The sequence below is a fragment of the Bacillus rossius genome, chromosome 1 (genome assembly GCF_032445375.1).
Source record: "Bacillus rossius redtenbacheri isolate Brsri chromosome 1, Brsri_v3, whole genome shotgun sequence".
NCBI classification, from domain to species: Eukaryota; Metazoa; Arthropoda; class Insecta; order Phasmatodea; family Bacillidae; genus Bacillus; species Bacillus rossius.
The window spans coordinates 349,937,713-349,964,057 of NC_086330.1; the positions used below are offsets into that span (position 1 = coordinate 349,937,713).

Here is a 26,345-nt window from a genome sequence, read left to right on the forward strand (position 1 = left end):
TCTCTCGGCGTCAAGGCTCTACGAGACTATCCTTCATTTCCCGACACTAAAGCTTAACTCCACAGACGTGTGCCTCAATAAGTCGACGTCCGCTATTCATTGATTCTACCGCATTTCACGTTCCGTGCCGATCGTACACATAGTGACTGGGCCTATATGTACACTGAAATAAATTTTTGTATATTTTACAAGGAAAGTCCTTGGAAACCCTGTTGCCAAGGATACTACTTGTAAAACTACAAGGCAGAGCTTTGTACCATGTGCGATTTTGCAAGGCTCTGCCTTGTAGTTTTGCAAGAAATATCCTTGGCAACAGGGTTTCCAAGAATTTCCCTTGTAAAAGTACAATTTTTTTTTTTAGAGTGTAGAGACCGGAAAAATTCGCGAATTTATTTCGCGATAGGCTAAAATACAAATAGTTATACCTCAGTGCTGCCCTCTGCTATTGGTTCACAACTAACCTGGATGACTCTGGGCCAATGAGAAACACCCGACCAAAAGCTTTATCGAATCACAGGCTGCTACGCTGGAACGTCTCACAAGACAGCAGCCAATGAGTGGGTGGCATTTGACCGAGTGTACGTAGAACTATGGAGTTCATCCTACAGGTCATTGAACCCGCGAATTTTTCCGGTCCCTACCTATATGTGTTTCTGTATACAAATTTTTTTTTTTGCTGTTCTTTTACAAAAGATTTCTTTACAAACCAGTTGTCAAGAAATAGTTTATAAAATATAGCGTAACTTTTTACAACACATGGCTATGGTTATTTTTGCATATATTTAAAAATAAGTTTTTTTTTCGAGATAACACTGAGTATTTCCTACGAATATTGAAGCATATATATTTTTTAAACCATGAGGAAAGATAAGTGAAAGTTCAACCTTTAACTTTATTGTATTTTATTATGCTTTTTAATGTGAATAGTTAATACTGGAAAGCTATTCAGAGAACGGTTTACAAATAACTTTAACTGTTGTAAGTATTTAGACAACACAAAGCATGAATGCCCGGGTAAGAATACGAACACAGTATTATTGCGAACACTATTTTGTAGAGATACAGTTGTTTTCATGTATGTGTACACATTAACAAATAGCTGTTATTTTAAATTAATATTTCTGTTCTATTTACAAAAAAAACAGTGTAATGCTGTTATTGTTCGTAGCACTTCGGGGCGAGTTGAACTATTGACAGAGAATAGAAATATTCGTGGTTTCGATGACTTTCAGGATTGATAACAAAAAAATCTGTATACTGGGGAAAATGACGCCAGTTCTTTGGCTGCTGACTTGTGAGTCGTCTCAAACTGGTTTGCCAGTGATTCGATACATTTTTGGTTGAGGGTTTCTCATTTGCCCAGAGTCGTCCAGATAAACAGTGAGCCAATGGTGAAAGCAGCTTAAATATATGTACATATATGTGTTTGTATTTTAGCCTATCGCGAAATGAATTCGCGAATTTTTCTGGTTTATAACTATTGATAAACCACCAATGAACAGTGGTGTGCATTCTAGCATGTCTCGCAATCAATATTGAAAAATTTGTAGAGCTACTTTCAATTATTAGTGACTTGGCAAATTTCGCGTAATTTTCTTGCACCAGGATAAATCCACACTTTTGTATCTAAATAAGTCGAGGTCCATTGTTAATGGCTACTGCCTTATTTTACGTTCCGTACGGATTGTATAATGATTGGGCTATATGTGTTTTGTAATGTTGTTGTGTTGCAGCATTTCAGGCGAGTTGAATTATTTATGAGACCCGGATATCTCGCATTTTACCTTTGTCACCTGTAAGACTGTAAATACATGTACCTAAGAATTGCATCGATGATATTGTTCCGCTACTCCCCTCTTCAACTGTGGGTTATTCGGCCACCCTGCAATCATACCTACCTACTCAAAAGAAGCGGAAGGTTTGATATAATAAATCAGCCAATAGGGAAGCATATGAGGGTACAGTATATATATGAATGTGAATTTTAGCCTGATACCAAATATGGCCACGAAATTTCTGGACTTATAAATGGGGTCAGTCATTTTTCGCGAATAAATCTGAACGCCTATTAGACTAAAACAAGGTATACCCGCACCAGCGGTTTCTTCCTTGTGATTGGCGGCCGTCTGCGAGAGAAGTCGTTGCCTTATTTGACCGAGCCACTCAGGTCGCGTTTGCTTCCGTACTGAATTACTGTGATTGGTGCTGTCACAGTAGACATGTACCTGAAAGACACCCTCAATCACGAAACACAGACGACGCTACAGTGTTTTAACTTTAATCTAGTCTTGAAATTTTTGCGCAATATGCATGCCCCTAATTATAAATATATTTTATTCTTAAATGGACAGTGAATTGCCTTACAGTCTGTCACCAAACAATAACGCGAACTCGGCAGATACATGTTTATTCATTACAGGCCTGTAACAATCCGCATTATTTCCTAATACCAGGATTTACTGCACACAAATGTGCACAAACAAGTATGTGTTTATTGTCCATAGGTAAGGCCATGGTTTTTTTCTCTCGCTAAAATACTTCGAGACCAGCTGTGTGGTAAAAAAAAAATGGTAGCATCGCCTGTGTTTCATAATTGATCTAGTTTGCTTCAGGTATATGACAACTTTAAGCACACGAATCACTGCAATTTTGTGCGGAAGCAAACTCGTCCTTATTGGCTCAGATTTTTGCGCGGAAAATACATGCCCCAATCCATATGCTTCTGCCACGTTTTAATTTCTGGGCGATTACATGTGATTGGGTTATTTTATCCCTGAAGGCGTGTCAAAGTTACATTTAGTCCAATGAGAACGCAGTTCACGAATAAAATAATTTGCATTCCAGCAGTTTCTTCAAATACTACCACTAAATTTGAATGTGTCTAATAATCATATCTAGAACCAAACTATACTACCCTCCTCCACAAAACAAATAGTGACATACACCCGTATAAAACAAGACCTACACTGAACCTCAGAATACCCTCTCATTTTTCCAGCCAATATGTCAAAAAAATATCAACAACAAATTTATTTCTGCAATAGAGTTGCAAAAACTATCACAAAAATTGTTTTTATATTCTTGAAAAAACATTGAAAATTATATGAGTATAAACAATTATGATAAGATTTTGTAGGATGACTAACACCAAAATATTAGTTTATGCTTTATTATTGTAGTTGTAAACAATGTAATGCACATTTTAATATATTATTTTTTTATAGTTTCACATAAGTAGTGTATGATTATATTGTAAGTATATATTAATTGTGTATTCTTAATTATATATAATAAATAACACAAACTATAAATTATACATTAATATATAATTATATAATATGTGTTCGTGGATGTAAATTCTTGAATATTTTGTTTTATCGTTCAAGTGGATTATTTCAGTGTAAATTTTCACTTTTAGCGCACACGGCTGCCATTCAGTCATTCCTTTTAATTGATGTGTTACATCTTAGCTTTCGGTATAAGGCATTTGGTGCGAGCAATTTCGTGAGTGCGACAAGAGTCAAGGAACGGAAATGTGTAATAACCACAGTGCTGCCATCTCTGGCGGAAGGCGCGAACCTATAATTCATGAAGCCAAAGGGAAACTTATAGCATTAACTGTTTCAAGAATTTTAACAAGATGGGCAGACCGTATTTTAATAAAATTCCTTGTCAAAAATCCGGCACAAATACGGGTTTAGTATTTTATCAAGACTTTTTTTTGTTTTTCTTTTATCGGAGCAGTTTCATTACATAGTTAAAAATTCCGGTGTGTCGGTCTAATGATTCAGAAGTCGACGTAGCTGCTTCGGCAACGAATTCTAGCGGCGGGGTGTGGAAACTACGTGTGATTCGCGTCCACAGATTTAGTTTCGAAAACACAATACTCCGTTAAATTCTGTGTCCAGCACGACAACACTGTTAGCAACACTGTCGAGTAGGCTACGGGAAGACTCTCGTTGACGTAATATTTTATTTATATATATTTTAAATTTCCTTGAATGAAACATCGCCGGGGTCGGTAGAGCTACGCGACGGTCGCCGGCGACAGATGCGCGTTGCGGTGACGCAACTGCCGGCCGAACACGGAACCAGTTTTCTCCCGCGGGACCGGCACACGCCCCCAGACCTTCACCTCCGCGGAGTCGCGCGTGGCCATCGCGCCGCGACCGTCGCGTCGCGCCTGAGATCACAACAGCGCGACGCGATAAAAAAAAAAAAAAAAGAGCGAGTTCAACTCATCAGTAGAGCCACGGAATTTTCGCGCATTAATTCAGTCGCAAGCTGGAATGCAAACCTCCACACTGTCGCACTGTGTTCATGATTGGACCGCAGTTATCTGGACACGCCCCTCTGCGACCGTGAGCCAACGATGTCCAGCTAGGAGAGAAGTAAGCGAATCAGGTAGTGCCAAATAACAAGGATAAAAATGTTCTCGCTAAGAAATCAACCAATGGGAAAGTAAACATGGGTCGAGCACACCTATAACTTTGAATTCTATCCTGAGGCCAGAGGAATCCGCGAAATTTCCGGGAATCTACTCATCAGTCATCACTAGAGACCGGAAAAAATTCGCGAATTCATTTCACGATAGGCTAAAATACAAATAGTTATACCTCAGTGCTGCCTCTGCCGTTGGCTCACAACTCACCTGGATGACTCTAGGCCAATGAAGCTTTATCGAAGCACAGGCTGCTACGCTGGAACGTCTCACAAGACAGCAGCCAATGAGTGGGTGACATTTGACCTAGTGTACGTAGAACTATGGAGTTCATCCTACAGATAATTGAACTCGCGAATTTTTCCGGTCCCTAGTCATCACACGTGATGGAAGGGAAACTTCTTTGGCAATTCAAACCTCGACTCGTAAGTATATCGTAATGGGTAAAAAAAAAGGCAGAGATAAAGAAAGAAGACTCTAGATAAACACGAATGAACAAAATTATTACTCACTTAAAAATAACTGCTCAGGATATCAATAATTATTGATCAATCAATAATGATTAATTAACAATAAATATTTTTGAAATACACCATAAAGAAACTGTACGTGTTGCAGTTTCTTGAAACAGTTCTGCTATTTGGAACGCGCGAAATCTCTGAACGAAATATGGAATTCATAACAGGTAGAGCAATCTATGCGGGAAATTTAGGGACTGTTTCAACAGCGCTGTCTACGCAGCTGGTTGAACAAGGAGGAACGCGAGTGCGCTGGTAGCAAATATAGAATTATTCAAGACACAACTTACTGTATAGGATACCTATATATTTTTTTCTGAAACAAGTGCATGCGCAGTCTCTCTTTCTTATTCTTTAGTTCATCTATCTCTTTCGGTTCTATATTATTATTTTTTGGGTGGAGAACGAATCACCGCACAACGAGCCTAGGAACGTATATAGCATAGTGTTCTCTTTATTTCTCTAACCTTTTTCTCGTCAGAAACGTTTCAACACAATATTTTATGAAAACGTAGCGTCAAAACTCTACCTTGAAATTTTACTCTCATCGCGCCCAAAGAAGTTTCACTAAAAAAAGTACGTATTTTATTATTTCATTGGGGGCATTAATTTGGTCTCAGAGTAGAACACAAAAACGGATATATTTATTGTGGCCACAACTTGGCACCACAAAACATTGAGAAAACAAAAATAATTGCTTCACATTTTACAAAATGGAATGTTTGCTTTAAATAACAAGATATGAACACCATACTTTAATATAACTTCGTCAACGATATATTTTTCTTCAAAACAACAAAACCATTACTTATGTTATATTTCCTTACGAACATTTTTTAAAAAAAATAACGATTTTAAAAATCTTGAAACAATTACACATAATAATACAGCTATAAGTTAATTTAAAATCTGAACATTGATAGGAATTTATAGTTGTAGAAATATTTAACATTCAAACTTTGATAGGATTTTACAAAATCTCTAAAAATATCTCATCGCTCATTGGACTAGTACAGTGAGGTGTGCCCGCGATAGCGATTGTCCCTTTCTGATTGGCGGCCGTCTGCAAGAGAAGCCATTGTCCTATTTGACCGGTCCATTCAGGACGCGTTTACTTACGCCCTTGATGGCTATGATTGGTGTGCTGACAACAAACATGCATCTAAAAGAAACCAAGCCAACCACGAAACTCGGACAATGCTACAAAGTTTTTAGCAACCTGCGGGTCAGAAAATCTTTCCGTGAAAACAAAGACAATGCATTTTATGTTCGGCATATCCGAAGTCAAGTGCGACAAAATTCACAGGCGCAACAGATTTTCCTAGTAGAAAGATTTTTTTTTTATTTCCCTCGCGAGTCAGAATTTTGTTTTTGAAGGATATTTCTAGGTGGTGCGTTATTATTCTTGTATTTATAAAGTTTTTTTTTAAAAAAACTAGAATACATGTGAAATCTTCCGAATGTTATCGCACAGTGGGTTTTTTTCATCGAATGAACCTTACATTTGGATTGCGTTGTCGTTCATTAATCCTCTTTGCATCGGGTGCTGCCGTATGAAAAACACATAGAAAACTCCCTTTGCACGCTTAAAAAAAAGGCTTAAACTCTTAAAAACCACACAACAGCTTTAGCTATTCGTAGAAATCATTCATATTTTTTTTTATAAAAAAGGGCTGCTTTACAGGCGGTGAACGAAGGCGGGGAAAAAAATTTATATGGAAATTTGAACTCCTAGAGTTGCACAGAGGAACTAGCAGAACTAAGATATTTTTTTTGCCTGATTTTTACAACACATCTGAAATTTCTGAAACTTCTCGATTACAAAAAAAACAAACTTTTAAACGTTGATTGATATAATATATGTAGTGCATTTTTTATATACTTTCTTATTTTTGTTTGCCACGCGGGGGGAAAAAAACCCCATGTTCACAATAAAGCGATACTTCGCGGTCGCTTGACACGACCGACGGCGCCAAAATCCCGAGCGTTCTGCCTCACGGCCACGTAATCCTGGGACTTGTTTCCTCTCTGAAGATGCTGTGGGGATCACGGTGGATCGTCTGACATTATTGACAATGATGGGGTGGATTGTGTTTTCTTTTTTTTTGGGGGGGGGGGATGGCGAGAAGCTTGGGAAAACCCACCGGGTGCTGAGAGCAACGTTTCTCAGTTACCTTAGACCAGGTTCGCCCACGCCAGGGATAGAAACCGGATGGACTTACAACCGACCACAGCGAACCTTCTATAAATAATACATACTTTATATATATATATATATACAATACTTTTTCTTTTCCTCTGTTAGTGAAACCGTCTCTGATGTATATTTTGTTTCGTGGAATGTATGTACATTTACTCTTTCTATGATGTGTAACATCTTAACTCTCTGTATTGAGGCAGGAACGGAAGTCACGTGGAACGGAAAAAAGTAACCACGTTGCTGCCATCAATGTTGGATGGAGCGAAACAAAGTTCACAAAGCCAAAAGGAAAACTTTATAGTATTAATTGTTCAATGAATTTTAACAATACTGGCAGCATTTAATTAAAATTCCTTATCGAAATTCAAATAAAAATCCGGTGTTTAGTACTTTTATTAAAAATTATTTTTCGCCTTTATCGGTTTTTCATTTTAAAGTTTAAAAATTTCTATCTCCTAATCAAATGATTCAATGGTCGACGTCGCTGCTCCGGCAAAGCGGGTGCGGAAAATACGTGAGATTCACGTCCAGAAACGAAGTTGAAAACACATTTTTGCGCATGTATTTATCACGCTCAGAATTATTTTAAAGAATTCTGCGCTGAATTTCGTGTCCGAGTTACGTATGATAAAGTGTATTCGCGACATGAGAACACACGAATTTGCTTTTTACCGAGTGTTTTTTGTTCTTCATTCATCTCTGGCGAGTACTGAAATACTCGCTCACGTTTCTTTGTTCATTCTTTTTTTCCAGATCGACGGCAGTTAGCCCGGTCGTCGGGACGGGAGTGCCCGGCCTTCGATCCCAGGCAAGTACTCCAGTGTCTAGTGTGTGGGCTCGCTGTGCATGACCAGAGCCGCAGACTTCAGCTTAGTGAAGTTGCTAGGGAGAGGTCTGAGGCCGCAGCGCGGAGCTGTGGAGCCAGCGGTGGTTCCCTGTGCCTAGAGACCGGAAAAATTCGCGGATTCATTTCACGATATGCTAGAATCCAAACAACTGTACCTTTATATTGCTTCTGTGATTGGCTTACAGTTTATCTGAAGGACTTTGAGCCAATGGAAAACCTTCAACCAAAAAAAAAGTATCGAATCGAAGGGTCCCAGTTTACAGGTGTCACGAGTCAATAGCCAATGAGCAGGTGACATTTGCCCGAGTGTGTAGGGGATTGTGGAGTCTATCCTAGAGGTCATCGAAAGCGCGAATTTTTCCAGTCTCTACCTGTACCTGACTTCAGCTCAGTGAAGTTGTGCTCGGGAGAGGTCATAGGTCGCAGCGCGGAGTATGAGCATGTGCGTAGGGTGGCAGTGGCTAGCGACCGGGAAAACTGGAGAAGTCAGAGATTCTCGGCAACAGGGAAAAGTCGGGAAATTTCCTCAGGTATTAGGTGGAATTTTTTTTTCCGTGATGATGTTAATGCAAATTTAAAGTTATAGCAGATACATATTTTGATTTGTATGTGTTTTAGCTTTATTTATTGCTATTCATATCCCTTTAAAGCTTCGTACTAAATCTGTTTGGATTTTGAACAGTTATTGACGACTGATATCAGTGATCAGGGAACTATTGCAAACAAAACTGGAAAAGTCAGAGACTTCTTTTTATCACATGTTTGCTAGCCACCCTGGTGGCTGGAGCGTGGCGTTGATTTTTGTGTGTTGCTATAATGAGTGGCCAACTCTATGAGACTTTATGGACATGCTACAGTACACTGTAATTTGTTTTCACCTTAAAATTACGAATATCATTGGGATTACACGTCATTCATGAATCTTCGTAAATTTACGAACACATTCGTAAAATTTACATGCACTGATTTTATTTAAGTACTCCCAATAATTATCTCGGAGATTTAACAAGTCATAGAAATCCTTTTCAGTTTATAGTAATTTTGTTTTTGTTTTCACGTGAATGTTTACCCTGTTTACAGCGGAACACAAAAAATTGGTATTCAGTTGTCTTGAACTACGAAGAACCGTTCGCCGCTCTTTAGTTTGAAAGTCCCTAAAATTTCACTGTAGATTAAAACACTTTTCGGATTATGCCCTAATGGGATTAGATGCCGAGGGAGTATGTTGCGTGCAATATGTAGACCTTTAGAGTTGTAGATTAAAACAATGCACAAACCAACGTAGATGTCGTAGATGACTTAGATGACGTCATCGCAGTTTGCAAAATGTTACAACCGTATGTACGTTAGAATACTCCGTTGTTTTGTTTTCGGTCGTGTGAATATCGACATTTTCGTGACTGAGTTCATCTGTGCTGTTCAGAGTTCAGAGCATCTAAATTAACTTTTTTTTGTCATCATTGTTTATCATTTTAATTTTTTCTTTAGTTTTTTTTTCAGTTCTGTTTTTTTTTGGGCTACTCATTTGATTCCATGTAATTTTTTGCGGAATTATATCCGTGCTAAAGTTTATTCTTTAACAACATTTGATCTCCAATTGTTAACCATGTTTTAAACACACATAAATTTGTCAGTCTTGGTTTTCTGCACTGCATTAATTAGGTAGCCTAAGTGTTTATATTTTTAATTACGAAAACAAGATAATATTGTGGAAAATATTTGTAAATTTTTCTTTCAGTTCTTATAGTAATGAAAGAGAGGAACATCAGTGGGAATTATTTTCATGAATATTTTTCAGCCCTATGTTGATCATGATCCTAGTTCAGGAAATTAACCCAGAGATAACTTTCACAGCAAATTAAACCCGAGACGTAACGTAAGCAAATGCTATTAGGAGGAATGGTGAGCAGGATGAGTTTATAAACTACCAACGCTTTTACTGCTCCAGAAATATCCACGTAACAAAAATACAAATCCATTTAAAACAGATGATTTTAAGATGAACGTATGCTCTGTAATACACATGTCTCTCACCCCCTTTCCTCCCCCACCCATTTATAGTAGTATATATTTACATGTTTCAATAGAGTTAATATATAGTTACAGATCTTGTCTTTATTAATAAAATTATATTTTTTACTGAGTGTGGTTAAAATTTGAAATTAAAAAAAAACTAGTTTTTTCTGGTTTGTTTGGCCATTTGTTTACATAATCAAACGTAAAGGAGTTTCGGAAGAGTGCCTAGATGAGTTACGTACTGTTATACAAAAATGGCTGGCAGCACCCGGCATATTTACTTAAATGCTTGCATATTAGAATAAAAAAAATACAGTTATATATGGTTCCTATATTTCACCATGATAAACAGGCAGGGTTTCCGGTATTGAGTTTCATAGTATTTGGTATGGAGTGGTAGTAAATACTAGCCTATATATGTTTCTGCTTTGTCTTCCCTCCACATTCCTCCCAAATTTTATAAAAATAGTGTCAATTATAAGTTATTATCTACCCCTAACTTTATTGTTGTGTAAACATCTTAGCTCTCGGTCTTAGGCATTTGGTAGGAGTGATTTCGTGAAAAGGGAACGGAAGTAAATGAAAGGAAATGTTTCACAAAGATGGCGGACCCACGTGTGGCATCATAAACCTCGTATATATTCACTTTCGTAAACATTAGGGTAGGTACATACCAAACGTTTTGGTGTGCTAAATGAAACTTAATGATAGTGAAACTACCCTGGAATATATTTGGTAAACTAAAATAGACATTGGTAAAAAGTAATCACAAGTTGTACAATAACTAAGAAATCTGGCATTTCAATAATAATATCGTACATATTCTCATTTCAAATTCCCAAGAGGCTTAGTAGTGCACTTGGTAACCTCAAGGGGCGTGGTTCAAATCTCGTCACTAAAAATATTTTTTCCCCCATAAATGTTTCGACGTCCTACCAAAACACATTTCCATTCGCTTTAAACGCAATCTGGACGTATAAATTTCACGAGTTTGCTGCCGTGAAAGTGTAAAATTCGTGTCACGGTATAAAGATAGGTCACATCTCTCGGGGTGGTAATCTGGCGCCATTAACATTTTTACAGCTGCATCAGGCGTTTCGTCCGACATCAGAAGCTAATCTGGCAGCTTGCCGCGATCACCGCCGTAGCTTTACGGCGCTGATCTCCTGCGCATGCGCGGGCAGTCTAATTGGCACTCGTGTTATTTCAGCGCATTACACACTTAGGGCCACACCTCACTAACACGGTTTTCTTCGGATATAAGTGGTCTAATTTCATGTATACGTATGTTGATTTCTAGCGAAGAGTGATTATTACTGCATGCTTTGGGATAGCTTGCCTTATTGGCGCTGTTTTCTAGAAATAATAATGAAGTTTAGTTTGGACAGCGTTCTTCATATTCAAGAACAAAATTTATTTTCCAGCTATATCCGAATTTCAATACCTAAAATCGCATGTATTTAGTGTGAGGAAATACAAAATTTGTTTGGTTAGTGTTATTTTTTGGGGGGATAAAATAGTTATATTTAATCTCAATCTCTTTGTGACTATTGAAAACAAATTTAGATTAATACATACTTATTTTATGTAACAGGTAAAATTTTTAAAATTATAAATAAACGATCTTTCCAATGCAGTTTTTAAACAATGATTAGATAATTTTGGCAAACATTATAGTTGCTAATCTTAATGAACTCTTTATGAAAATTATTAACTCTTTATCTCTTTTAGTGTTTTATCACGTAGGCGTCTGTATCACACTACTTACTGATATGTGACGCGGCTTCTTCAAAATAAATTTTGCGTTTTTGTTGGCAGGATTTAACCCTCCATAATGGTGTGTCTATTCTAGTATCACGTCAATATTTTTGTTACAGAGATGCTTACTGTTGTTATAAGCGTCCAGAAATTACTTTTTTATGTTAATTTTTGTGTCATATATTTTAAAAACGGTGTCTCCTATCTGTAACAAGCCAAGCTAATAATCCAAACTAGAATTTTGCTTGACTGACAACGTCAAGTTCGCTATATACATTTTTTTACAGCTAGATTTTTCAGTTTTACTTATACTGTCCCATTTTTGAAATGTTTCTTCATAAATATCTGGGATTTAAAAAAACAACTAAAAAATTAACATGACATTAATGCTTGAACTTACCTGCCACATTATTGTCATTTTATTTTCTATAAATAATTTTAATTGCTATTTCTACGGAAAATTCTTTTTTCTCTCTCTTTAATGCTGCATATTATGATTAATTGTAAATTTTGTTGTCACGTTTGTCAACGATTCATAATACTCACAACAAACAAGTTTGGTTGCGTCCTTTCAACTGCCCAATTAATTTAAAGAATAATTGTGTTATACACGTTACATGATGGACTTTTGGTTTTGCTTGACTAATTGGGACTCGCCAGAGGTTCGTTCCTCTGGGCTGTGCTTCAGCAGTCCCATTTTCAAAATGTTTTATGTCTCCTCTCGTGACAATATGGTCTTGTGCAATAAACGACTGAGGAGGTATTGAGGGCCTCTTTACCCCGACTTCACCACTATAAATAAGTATAAAATTATCTGTAGTATCACAAAATCCCCAAATAAAGTAACAACGTTAAATAATCAATGCAAATAAAAAAGTTTGGGTTATTTCAATTTTTACAGATGAACCGCTAATGCCCATAATTATCTCTGGAAACGTGTCTAACCCTAGCGCAGTGTCCATCATAAATTTTTAGTTCTAACATATAATTTTAATACTAATTACATTTACTTTATAAGTAAGACATCAAAAGGCCCGTTTTTGTTTTTTTCATATATAAAAATAATCACGTGACCCTAAATTCACCAATATACTGCGCATGCGCAAAGCGTTGTTTGCTGTCAAGTCGCAAACAGACGAACATTAAACCACGCGCATTTATCGTTTACTTGCACGCTATGAATTTTTATTAAGGCGTTTTTTAGGGATTCTAAGTGAAATTTAATAACTTTTTATGGATATTATGAGGCGTACGAACCCTGAAAAATGTGGAATTACAAGGATGCTGGGGGGGGGGCTCGAGTAACGTATACGTATCACGTAAACAGAAACGGATCTCCCGGATCATTTCACTATCGCATCTGCTGCTTCCACAATGCACGGAAACGTAACAAATGGCAACCGATGAGACTTGCATTTCATGGGTACGAATATCTAATTTAATTTAAAAAAAAAATTACGCTTCGAAACAATAGCAAGGGCAGAATTTACAAACTATTGAAAATAAACGACAAAGTAATATATAGAACACTGTCTATTCTTGTACTTGAAACAACTTTTTAACGTTTTAATATCACAAACAAAACGTGGCTGCCACCACAGCCAAGTACTCGGCTGCTATTGGTCGCACGGAGCAAGGTAAACGGAAGAGCTCGGCATTGCCCAAGCTGATCCGTACGGGTCCGTCTCCGTTTCCGTGTCATTGTAGAACGGGCCTCAGAAGGGTTGGGTGGGCATGATGGATGTTGAGGATACAGACTGGCCGCCAGTCGGCCGCGTGTGCTATTCGTGGAGAGAGTGAGGTGCTGGTGGGGCGTGGGCGATCCGTCTTGCCGGCTGCGGAGGACCTGGTAGACGCCGTACCTTGGCCTGTCTCGCCTGCCTCCCTTTACTCCCCCTCCCTATCACCCTCCCATCCCCCTCCCTCCACACCTTGACGCACCTCCCTCCCCGCCAGACGCCTTTCCCGTGTACCGCCGGGCGAACAAACAAATGGCCAGCCTCTCCCGTCGCGCGCAGACGGCGGTGTTGCCACTTCAGTCGTTTCGCAACGGAAGTCGGTTGTGTTTCGAATCACGAGTTGGTTGGGGAAAAAATAACCTCCTATTTGCTAGCGGCAAATAAAAAATGATGACATACGTTATGTTATTTTAATTATTTTTTTCAAGGCAGCTGCAGTGTTATGTGTGAAGAGTTATTAAATAACGTATTTGTGTGAAATAGAGAAATAGTCACGTTGTCACGGGTTTACCTAAAGACATAGGAAAACCCTAACAATGAGGAAAAAGAACGTTTGCGGGTGGTTCTGAAATTAGTTGCTAAGTTAAGTTCATTCCAATAACAATTTATTGACAAACTCAATAACACAAACAAGTACTTCATTGATTCTCAAACTGACATAAAAAGTAAATAAGTCGGGTTCTTGTGGAGTCATACTGCCGATACAAGATCCCACTATAACACAAGACATATGAATTAACTCTCTGTGATGGATTCCAGAACAATAAAAAAAACAAACAAACAATAGCCTTAATTCTGGCGAGCCATGAGCTCGTCACCGCCTACGACCGATACGCCGTCAATCTGAACTACTAAGGCTATAAAACATACAAAGTCACACTGAACATTCATAATCATAATATTACGAAATATTACTCGTAACATAAATTCAGATCATTAATACAAGTGGTTACAATTATTTACACTCAACCATTGGTGTAACAGTCTCTGTTTATGCGGTTTGTTTTCTGTTACTCTTCCGCCGCTACCAAGTGAAGCTCTCTACACATCGCCGCAGCAACGCATAAGTTCTCATCCTGCTCGCTGTCTCTTGTGTCCGCTAATAGTCGTTATGCCTACAATTCTTCGTTACCGGTGGTAGAGTTAAAGTCCGTACAGTGTTGTAATCTGGTGGTGATAGTGTCGTGATAGTGTCGTGTTTGTGTCACGACACCCGCTCGCTCGGCCCTCACGGAAGTTGCTAACGCACGCCCTCTTGCCCTTGTGGTTGGGCCTTCGTTTTTAGTTAATGTCCACTCGGAAAGATTTTATGCTTACTCCAGCGACGCTTCCACTTGAACTGTCCATATCCTGGGTTACAACTTGGAGAGGTCTCACCCAGTCGAAGTCTTCTCGGTCCTCGGGCGGCAGCAACTCCGTGGAGGTTGACGGTGTAGGCCGGCGAGCGGTGTCGGAGCATCGTGGCAGCCTGCCCGCTTGATGTCCCAGTTGTTCTGCTCTTCGATTGACTTGGCGCATGCCCTTTTATACTCGCAGGCTTCCCTGACGAGCTGGAAGAAGAACAGTCTCGTCTATTCGGGGGAAGCCAGCCCAACTTCCGTTTCCGTCCAGTTCCGCGCGCAGCCGACTGCGCACGTACTCGTCCGACGACGGCAGACCTCCTGCCGCGGCGTTTGAACGCCCGCGCGCTCACTGTTGCGCGGGTGGTATTCAGTGGAAAGTCAGGGGTACTATTCTTGGCATGTGTACGCAGGTACACACGTTACAACGTGTAAAAAAAAAAAAAAAAAAACGAAGCACGTTAGGGGAAAGGGGGAAACATTCCCATACTTGACTATTTTACTATTTGGGGAAACGGTGGTTTATGTGATTTTGTTATTATTACATTTTATTCATACATTTTGTTTTACAAACAAGTACCTGGACGATAATTATCATAAAAACCATTGGAAGAAATGTCATCTTGCGCAATTAATAAAATATAGTTTTGTGAAGTAGATCTGTTGGAAAACATACTTCAGTAACATTCAAAAAGATTTCTTTGTCTTCTGAAAGTTTGGAAGTGTAGGTACCAAGCATATCTTATCATTTGATTAAGAATAGATAATTTTAGGCGAGTTAGTGCATTATCAATAGTGATTATCAAATGGAAATGTAAGTAATGAGTGAGTCTTTTAAAAGAGGCCGCTTGGAACATGTGTTAATAAAAAATGGAGTGGTGGAATAAATACATTACAGTGTTACAAGAAATTATCTAGAGAAGGTGCTGGTTATGTCATCTTCTCTACGTTTACAATCTTTAGATTTTTTTTTAAACTGTGAAGTTTAAAAAAAAAAGTTAATTTTAATAATCAGGAGTGGGTCAGATTGAATTATTTGTCCCTTAGTTTCTATCGACAGCCCTGAGTGTATAGGCATACAAACGAGCCCCTAAAATGTACCATACAAATTTAGTTTTGGCCTATGTTTGTGTTGAAATGTTTAACCTTATGTTCCTGCTAAATATTATTTGCTGCCAAACACCAATACTACGGATATATTTGCTTTACTACTTAACGTTTAGCGATCGAGGGGGTCGCCAGCCGATAATCCCGCTGTTTCGGTGATGCAGCACGTACAAAGTGCCGAGGCTGCCGGATTATCGGAAGTCTACTTTAATTAAGAGTAGCTACTCGGGCACACATACAATGTGCAAAACTTGAGAAAAATCCCACGCGATTTGGATTTTTTTTTAAAGATATCAGAGTGATGTTTGTTTACGGAAAGAATTTAAGCATACGCTCGCTGAGGTTGGATTAGTTGTTCTTTTTCCGGATTTTGTTTTTAAGCTATATCTTTAGGAGAGTTAAAATGGATAAAACGCGTGTATTCAGAATAATTATTAGACATGAAACACCCGGTGAGTATTTTTGAAAGCACTCAAGACATTTGCATTACACCTTCATCTTTTATTCTCCGCAATATAATGTTATGGTCACCTTTCAGTCTCATAGTCGCCGTATGCACGACCAGAAGACTGCGCGCCATTCCACAGCCTTGCGCGTAGAGGCGATACCGCGCTAGAAGCACCAGCGAGCACCGTACTAACACTGTGATTTTTTCTGTAAACAGAACAGAAGTATTCATGTAATTTCACAAATATTTGTAAATTGTAATATTTACATGAACACAACTGTATCACTAAAAAAAAAATGTGTTCGCAGTAATACTGGATTCGATTTCTTTCCCGGGAATTTATGTATTTGTGTGGTCCTACCTAGTACCTCTAGAAGCTAAAGTTATTTGTAAACCGCACCCCTGAATAGCTTTCCAGGATTAACTGTGCACATACTAAGCACGATACAACAAAATAAAGTCAAATGGTAGAATATTCGATTATATTTTGCATTGTTTAAAAATATATATATATATACTTGAATGAAAATTTAATTAAAATATAAAATTATGTGTCAATATTTTCGTAAGAAATACTCAGTATTATCTCAAAAAAGTATTTTTATATACGCAGAAATAACCATAGCCAGGTGTTGTTCAAACTATTTTTTTGGAAATTTGTTTTTACAAAGGAATCTCTTATAAAAAGTACGGATAAATTTTTCCCGTCTCACTAACACGAGCGCTCACCTAACTGGGCGAGCAAAGTCACTGTAGTCAGCCTACAGGCTGGCTGGCAGCCTGGCGGGAAATGACGAAAGTCGCCCCCGAAACAACCAGGTGCTACCCAATGAAATGCTGACAGCAATGTCCAAGTTCTCGCCCTTTGCTTAGTAGTCTATTTCCACTCTGTCCAACTCTTCTTCCGGAACCATCCTTCTGTTTCCTGTAACCAACCTGCTTGCTATTAATAAATGAAACGTTTGCATCCCGCATGTAAAGTGCCCAGGGTTTTCCCTGTGTCTGTGCAGGTTTCACCTGAGCCCAACTTATCTAGTTTTAGTGTAGTATAGTCAGTGAGGGGAGTTAATCATGGCTAAAATGTTGCCATGGCTGGCCAATCCCCTCCTAGCACATGATGCATGCTCCTCTCCTGCATGATTAGAGCGTATAGGCTTTGGCCTGAGACGCACTTGGGGCGGTATTCCAAGACGTTTGAGTAAGGTAGCGAATATGCACTGCCTTGTTGGGCAACTGCCGTACCCTAACTCTCGGGTCATATTCCAAAACGTGTTCATAACTGAACCCCTGTAAGGTATCAGATCGGCAGCCGTTTTAATAAACAAGGACTTGTGCGAGGTTATAAACAGTTGTACTTCGTGGAATCCATCGTAATTTTAGCTTATTTTTTAAAACTATGGAATTATAATGTGAAATTAAATATTTAATTTTGGTTGTACAAGAATAAACGATGAATTTTTGGCCGTATTTATGTTTGCTGTTTTTAAGATATTAGGGGGGGAGGGGAAATTATAATCGTTCCGTTAAAGTTCATTAAAAAGGAAAAAAAAAAATATATACAGTTATGGATCAAATCGGCAACATATAGGACACCAAAAATCAGTGCCCTAAAAATAAGGGCCGTGTCCTATCGTGCACTTGGAATATGGTTAGGGTACAAGTATTGCATATTCAACACCTAAACCCTTATTTTTGTGTCTTGGAATACGGCCCTTAGAGTCTATACCTAACCCGGACCCCTCCCAAGTACACTTAGTTTTTAGTTAGGTTAGGAAAATAGAAACGTCGTCAGCCAGGATCGAAGCGAGGGAGCTGCAGTCTTCCCCGCGGGGCCGTTGTGAAACGAGAGCTTTCCCTGGCGCGAATCCCCGTATCCATTTGTCCGCCGGGTGTTTATCCCAGCGTATTTTTGGACTCGCAGAAGGAGGAGGGCGGGGTGACTGTCTCGAAATAGGGGCAGAGTCAGCCCGCGAACTAAGACTGCACAGTTGTTCCTGCAGGTTGCATCGCAGTGTCCGCGGACTGAGATCAGACGCGACGCGTTGAGTTACACGATGACGTCACCACCGTCCAGGCGATCTTGGATCGACCGATTCCCGGTGGGGTTCAACACTCGAATTATTATTATTATTTTTTTTGCAATCTATGATATTATTTTCCTTTCCCGGAGATACTTCAATTTCTAACGCTATGTCCCCCAAGTCATTCGTTTTACCACCACCATCTTCATCATCATCATCATCATCGAGATTTTCATGTAGCCTACGGAGTGAGGTTGTGCGGAGATACGATCAGCCTCTAATTGCGAAATAACCTGGATTTTAATCCGATTTTCTGGTTTTGATGGTTCCTCTAGCCGCTTGATTTAATACGTCCAGTTTACAATAAAACATAAAACGTTTTGGCAATATGATCAGTCTTTCTCCGTTGGGCAACAAACATTTAAAAAAAAAATGTTGAACTGATTAACTCCTCCAATAATTTAAATACTCGAGAAGAAATACTTGTTAAAAATCAAAACCATTCTTAAAATGGTTAGTAACATATTGAATTTCAAATCTTATAAAGTAAATGTGCTCTGATTATGATGTTAAAAAAAGTGGTCTTTCAGTTTATGCATTTTAAAATTATAATTTACATTTTTTGTTTGGTTTTGAATGTGCTTTGAATCAGTAAATCCAATATATTTGAAAACATTTTTTGTTTGTTTACGAGCAAGAATTAAAGTAATATTAATATAATATGTGGTATTTGCGCTTTGATATGTATATGACAAAAGTTTATTTTGTTGTATAATTAGAGAGTTAACTGCTTTCTTTACGATGTCGTTTGTCTTTAAGTTCATACATTACCATCTAAATTTTTACTAAGTGCTTTATTTTAATGACTTAGGCTCTAACGTAAGGCGGTTCTGTCTCTGGACTTTTTTTTTTTTTTTTTTTTGTTAAACGTGGCGGCTGAACTGAAATTTCCCCGGACACTTTTATTTTAAACCGAGCGACGGGTTAAGGAAGAGCTGGCTGTCCGCGGTGTTAAAAGCGTCGCGCGGGATCTCGCGTGGTGTCCATCTATCTGCGCGCGCTCCAGCGGCGAACGGAGGAACCACCGCGTGGAGGAAATGGGAATTTGGAAATAAAAAAGGGGTGAAAAAAAAAGAGAGAAAGGAGGGGGGGGGGGGGGGGAGAGAGGGCGCCGGCTCGGACGCCCCGGATTTCAGCACCGGGCCCGGATAAACCAATAGCCGATAATTCAAATGCCGTTGCGTTCTACAGGCGGAGGCGGCGTCGGCGGGCGGCCTCGCCAACCTTCCCTTTCCCTCTCACCCCCTTTCCTCCTGCAACCGACCAGCGAGGGAGAGGGTTTGAGAGTACGGCTGATTGTGCGCGGGAAGTGGGGGAGTGGGGGGGGGGGGAGACTGTATTCCAGTCCTGGAATCGACACATTCCAGATCTCCAGCCGGCTCCATGCGCGCCCGGTTCCTGGGGGAACTTCGCATTCTCTCCTCCCTCCCCACCCCCTTTACAAAACACCGCGAACCAACCCCCTGACGGGAGCGAGCCACCGAAGAATTCCCCCACCCCTCCCTGTACAACCTGTTGTTGGCTGAGTTAGGCGGAGGGGGGGGGGGTGAGGGGTGGTCAAATGCCGCGTACTCACTGTAATCGCACCCGGTTCCCTGGATTCCCGCTCGCGGAAGAGCGGGGACAAAAAAAGTTGACCCTTTTCGGAGGAGGTGGTGGAGTGCGATGCGCGGCTATTAGAGCGATCACTAGTGCTAACTATGGGCTCTCTCTCTCTCTCTCTCTCTCTCTCTCTCTGTGTGTGTTGGCGTTCGACCTGTGCGACTTTCCGTGACGTAACAGGATCGTGAACCTAAGATATAGTTCTCCAGAGTCTGAATACTAACTAAATTGCGTTCGCGCATCGGATATTTTTATGTTTTTTTTTTATATTGTGCTGTAAAAGTAAAATTTAGGTTATGTTCATTCATGTTTAATCTTTTACGTAAAGAAAATTCTTTATAAAAAATCGTTCTCTATTTATTTTTTCTCTCTAAAGGTAAGTTTCTGCAATTGTAGGTGGTCCTAACTAAAATCTTATATTTGGATGGATTTGATCAGCGAAATTTAATTTACTCTAATACTGTGGTACGTTTTTGGAAGGCAGCAAAAAGTTTTTTTTTAAATCCAGTCTCTAATTACTTTATTGTCTGCGAGACCATAAAACCAAATTAAAAACATGGCAGTATTTTATTTATTTTACTGTCTCTACACCTGCTTCTGTATTTCTTAGTCGATTGTTTTTTTTGTCGTTTTTTTTCCTTCGGAAAATAAAATTTTATTATGAGATTCTTTAGCACTGTTAATTTAAATCACTTCGATACTTTATTTGTTTTCTTCAATGAGAAAAAAAATCCGAATTAATGAATTTCAGAACACCTGTATTCGTTTTTGTTACTATCTTAAAAAAGAGAAACAATGTAACATATTTTATAATACACGTGTACTGGCATATTGTGGAACGCAGATGTGTGTTATTGTGTGCCAACAAAAAAAAACCTGTCATCCCAAAGGAGGTACAATCCTAACATTTTCGACATGATAAGCAATAAAACTAGGCATAAAAGTATTTTTTAATTTCACGACACCAAGGCTAATTTTACGAAAAATCTTTCATATACATTTTTTTTTAGCCTTTAGAATGCTTCGCCAGAAATTACAAAACCCTGCAGTGAGATATGTTTTAAGGAGAAACAAATTGCAGTTTACGAATGCAACAAAATGCATTTAAAGTTACTTGAATTCACTTTCTGTACTTGCTAATAAATATAGTTCAGCAATAATAGTGACACGTCTAAATACGGAGTTTGTTTGCTTTCTTTGGTTAAGTGATTTAAAAATGTACTCATGAGAGTTATGTTTGCTAAAGTAACTAAACATCTCAGCTTCCATAAAGTTAAACTACTTCGTTGTACAAGTTATAATTTATATAATATTTTGTATTGTATTATTATTTTCTATTATATATTTAATAAAAATCACCTACAATTTTCAGCGTAAAACAATATTTTGTAAACCTGGCATACGCTAAATAATTACTAAATAAATAAATAAAACTGCACCAACGGAAAACGTTTTAGTCACGAGCAATTTTTATTTCCATTAAAATCAATTAGTTTTCTCAAAAATCTTGAGTAATGGGTACCTAAAGAAACATTTGTGACTAAGGGAAATGTGAAGCTTTTGCGTTTCTTTTCCAAATTTTGAAATATGGTTGTTTTCTAAAATAAATATGTTTTAACTACCTATGATACCTGACTCCGCACGGGTGGATAAATAATTTTAACGCTGTTCTTTTTCTTTTAAAATTTTTTGGCCTTTAAATACAAATTTATTTAACCAATAAATACTGCGTTGGTGTGATGACCAAGATAACTTAAGAAAGACTGGATTAAGATCCAAAAGTTATGTTTACTTGCGAAATGTAACCTAGATATATAATATATAAGGCATTTAAGATAGCATATTTCGGACGCACGTGTGCACTTTGTGATGGCGTGAAGTAGTTTTCTTCTTATATGTCCAACGGTTTAGTTAGTATATTAGGGCTACTTTATCCTGTGCTAGTTAGAAATATAGCTTAAGCTTACGGAATAAAAAAATAACTTATTTTTTAATAAAACATACCCTATGTCTAACTAAAATAACGTTGCTTTGAAAATAGAATAATTTTTTTTAATCAGCCTAGCAGTGTTTGAGTTTACTCTGGAAAACACAGCAAACAAACGAACACAACTATGGAAGTATTAAGAACAACACAACGACGACAAAACAGGTTTGTTGTCTGGCTGCATTAACTATTCTTGTTGGAACTGTACTGTCGCTGCTAGCCCACTGTGTTCGTGTGTGCTGTTATTTCTTCATGACGAAACTCATTACACGGAATTCTCTGTGATATCTGATATTTAAAGTTTGACACCAGCTGATTTAGGCTTGTTTTCTGTGGGTTTGTGTTTTTTTTATTATCAAGTCTTGAAGTTTTTTAAACGGCGAACAACGCAAAACTTCAAAGGCATAGAATTCCCCATAAACGAAACATTTAGAGAACGTGGAATTTATTTTAAATTTGTAAAGTGTTGCTAGCGTGACATTTATTTACTGAGCCAAGTCTTGAGTTGTATGTTCTTTTATTTTGTGTGTGTAATATATGTGCTCTTTAAATAAATGCAGGCTGCAAATTTTGTAAAATTCTGCACGCTTCTTGTATATTGAAACAAAATTGCATTACTTTTTTTTTTAATTTTTGCCTTTTAGAAAACGATATTTTTTACATTGCTAAATAAAGGCGAATATCTCTTCTGTTGGAAAATTTTCCTTCGGCGTGAATCAGTTCATGAACACAATTTTTGCTGCTTCCGCGTGGAAAGAAAATTCCGTTATAGGAAGAATTTTTTTCCCCCTACCCTTTTCCCGGAAATGCAATTTAAAGTCCACGCGACGAATAAAAAAAAAGAAAGTAGTAATACGATATATTTTCTCTCAATCTCTCTCTCTCTCTCTCTCTTCCCATCTTCCGTCGAAAGTTTCGGAATGAGGAAACAATTGTGCGAAGGGACGTGTCCCACTCCGCAGTCGCGGCTAATATTCGCTACTTCTGGTCTCAGGTGGGCCGTCCGCGGGCGCAATGCCGCACGTACGTACTTGCGCGACGCTATCGAAAAGAAAATAATTGCCGAAGCGCACGATAAAAATAAAAAAAGAAATAAAAAGAGAAAAAATAGGATTGCGATAGGTTCCAATCGTAAATAACTCCCCTCCCGGCTCAGGGGGGGGGGGGGGTGCATACGTCTCCCGGGCAAGAGGTGTAAAACATGTTTTTAATGTCGCCCATGAAAGTCGACCGAGTCGGGCCAAAAAAGGGGTAAAAAAGAGGTAAAAAGAGGGGTAAAGGAGGGTCCGGCTGGTCCAGACAATCGCTCGGTCAGGAGAACTGTGCTGTTCCAGGGGTAAGAGGAAGTGGGGAGGGGGTTGAATGTGATAAATAATGCAGTATACTGCCCGGGGCACCGAAGTATTTTCGGTGGAGTGGTCGGGGGAGAGGGGCTTTCGGGCTGTAGGAAGCTGATAACCATAGGCGGCTGCTCACGTTAGTTTGTTAAACATATATGGGACCCACTTCCTTCTCCTTCCCGCTGATTTTAAAGTTGTTTGGTCCTCACGTCCACGTATGTATATCCCGGGTTGGCCAGGGGGGGGGGGGCATGAAATTAAGTAGCTCCTCACTGAGGGGGCCTGCAAAATCGTGACTGTGAAATGATATTGAGAAACGAACACGTCATAACTATGTTTCGTTGAAAACTTTCTGTATATTATAAAGTTTTCATCTTATTGCACGCATATAGGCCAACATAATGGGCAGTGTACAACATAAAAGCACCATATCCAGAGATGACTTATGTCGGTTATAACTTACGCGCAAAACTTTAGGGCGCGGGCAAACCACCCACTCTGAACTTTCTGTGTGCCCCCTTGTGAATCCTTCAGATTTGCGCCCCTGCTCACGCCGAGGGTCAAAATGGACATATTTGTGACTTACGGTTTCATCAGTCACGTGACAACGCTATTTACTCTGGTGCAAATATGCGTGATTTGGACCCGCACTCTTAGTTTCAGTACCTTAAGATCCTCGCGACTCTATTGCGAACCTCCGAATAACTGTTGTTTTCATGTAAGTAGTAGTAACTTATAATAAAATCATATTTTGTTGTAAATTTAGCTATTTTTTATTGTAAGATTTTAAAAATATTCCTGAATTATCTTCATTTCAGGGAAAGAAATGTTGAAAGTTGCCTTGGGAATGTGTGCACATAGTCATAATCTGTCCATGTGCCAAATTTCAACTGTTCACATGTTTAAGGCATGATACTTTTGAAGAAAAAAAAAGTGGTGTCGTAGAAATTAAGTCATAAAACTTCTCACGATTACGTAGCAGATTTGAATGGCACCGAAGTATGAATCAGACCAAGTTTTACATGTAGTGACAGGAATATTTAAATTTCAATATTTTATTTTATAGCCTGCGTCAGTAGGCCTAATTTGCCAGTCAGGAATGTTTAAAGGATGCTTTCAAAAAGAGGCAGCCCAAGGTGATAATTAAGGTTACTCAATGTCTGCTATCAGAATGAACTAAAAATGTTTACATTTTCGTGGGTTCATTGTCACGTGACAAAAATAATTTGTGTGAATCAAGGTATGCAATGGCATTCAAAAATAAGGTTTGAGACATAGGCTTGTTACATTATCACATTATATCCAAGCACGGGGGAAAAAGTATTCTACGAATAAAATAGTAACTTTCTGACGTAAATATCTCATATATCTAATGATCCAACTGAGAAAGTCGATAATATTTAGAGACCGGAAAAATTCACGGATTCATGTCACGATATCCTAGAGTACAAATGCACGTACCTTTAAGCAACTTTTGTTAATGCTCATTGTTCCTCTTGACGACTCTGGGCCAATAAAATACCTTCAACCAAAGAAGTATCGAATCACAAATAAACCAGTTGAGACGACTCACAAGTCAACAGCCCATGAACTGGAGTTCTTTGCCCCAGTATACAGAGGTCTGAGGTCTATGTTCTATATTATCCTGAAGGCCATCAAAACCGCGAATTTTTCCAATCCCTATTAACATATATTTTTTTCAATTTTTACTTTAAAAATAGAAAATTTACATAAAGAAATGTTTATTTACACTTATAAACGATATGTGGAGGAAAGGCAGCCAGTGTTACTTTTCAAACGAATTAAACTTCATTTGGGGTCAGTTAATTATGAACACACAGATAACTTTCCTTCCTCTGCTAACTGACAAACAGAAAATGTAACCAAAAATGAATTATTTTCTGCGCAGGTGGCGTAGTTTTATCCTGCCGATCCACAAAACACAAATAATGTTATAATTAATACTGCAAAGTTTTACGGTTCTTCCAACGGTACCGTGTGGACGAAAGAAGCCGTTTCCAAGTATAAATAAATCCGTATTTGCCTCGAATAAGTCGTAAATTCCCGGACAAATATATATTTTTTTTTCTCAGGGGATTTCGGTTTCACTAAAACATTCCTGACAGTTTTACAGCATTTTGCACCATAGCAAATATTTGCAATAAAAATTATTCTATTTCGGAAGTGTGGCAAAGATAAATTTTAAGGCCATGAAAAACTTTTCCCGGTAATACTTTAAACAGAAATTGGCAGTAAAGGAGCGCCACCTACAGCTGGGAAAAATTCCCTAAAAGTTTGATACATACTTTGAGCGTCGAGCGAGAATTTCGGGAGACTTCAAAGGCAAAAAAAAAAAAAAAAAAAGAAGAGGGAAATATAAATTTGTTTCTTTGCAGATCGGATATTTCCGACAGCCCATGGACGTTGCTACTATCTGCCTGGGGTAGTTATATCCAGGCAGATGACGGAGAGAAGGAAGACTTCCTGTGAGGATATTTAACTTTTTTTTTTTTTTTTTTACGTTAGGACATCCTGAAGTTCCGCTCGATCTTTCGATCAGACGTATGACATGCGAATAGTCAAAAAAAGCGAGGGATAGTACATTGAAGCCTTCCCCGCTCTTTCTACCCCTTTTAGCTCTTTATTCTTTAAAAAAAAAATACTACTCTTCAATTTTTTTTTACCTTTTGCACTCACTTCCTTCGTTATCTCCTCCTTTCCTCGCTCTTTTTCATCCGGAAGGTGGAATCGGTATCGATTTTAAGAGACAGCCCTCGTGATCTTGCGATCTCACGGCTGCGTCGGGGAGTGTCTTAGGGGAGTGACGGGTGGAGGGGGTGAAAAGGGGGCGTGGCAGAGGGGCTGCAGTAACCTGTCTGGCAGAATAGAGAAGTCCTCGAGACAGCGCCTCTTTCTTCTCC

The 26,345-nt window shown here is 38.6% G+C and overlaps 1 long non-coding RNA gene across 1 annotated transcript in view; it reads left to right on the forward strand.

Moving 5' to 3' along the window:
- Positions 1-7,968, forward strand: part of LOC134528218 (uncharacterized) — a 231,339-nt gene extending 223,371 nt beyond the window's left edge. Inside the window, exon 2 of the long non-coding RNA XR_010074366.1 lies at positions 7,913-7,968. This is a non-coding gene — a long non-coding RNA (uncharacterized LOC134528218). The remainder of the gene's footprint in view (positions 1-7,912) is intronic.
- Positions 7,969-26,345: the final 18,377 nt, after the last annotated feature.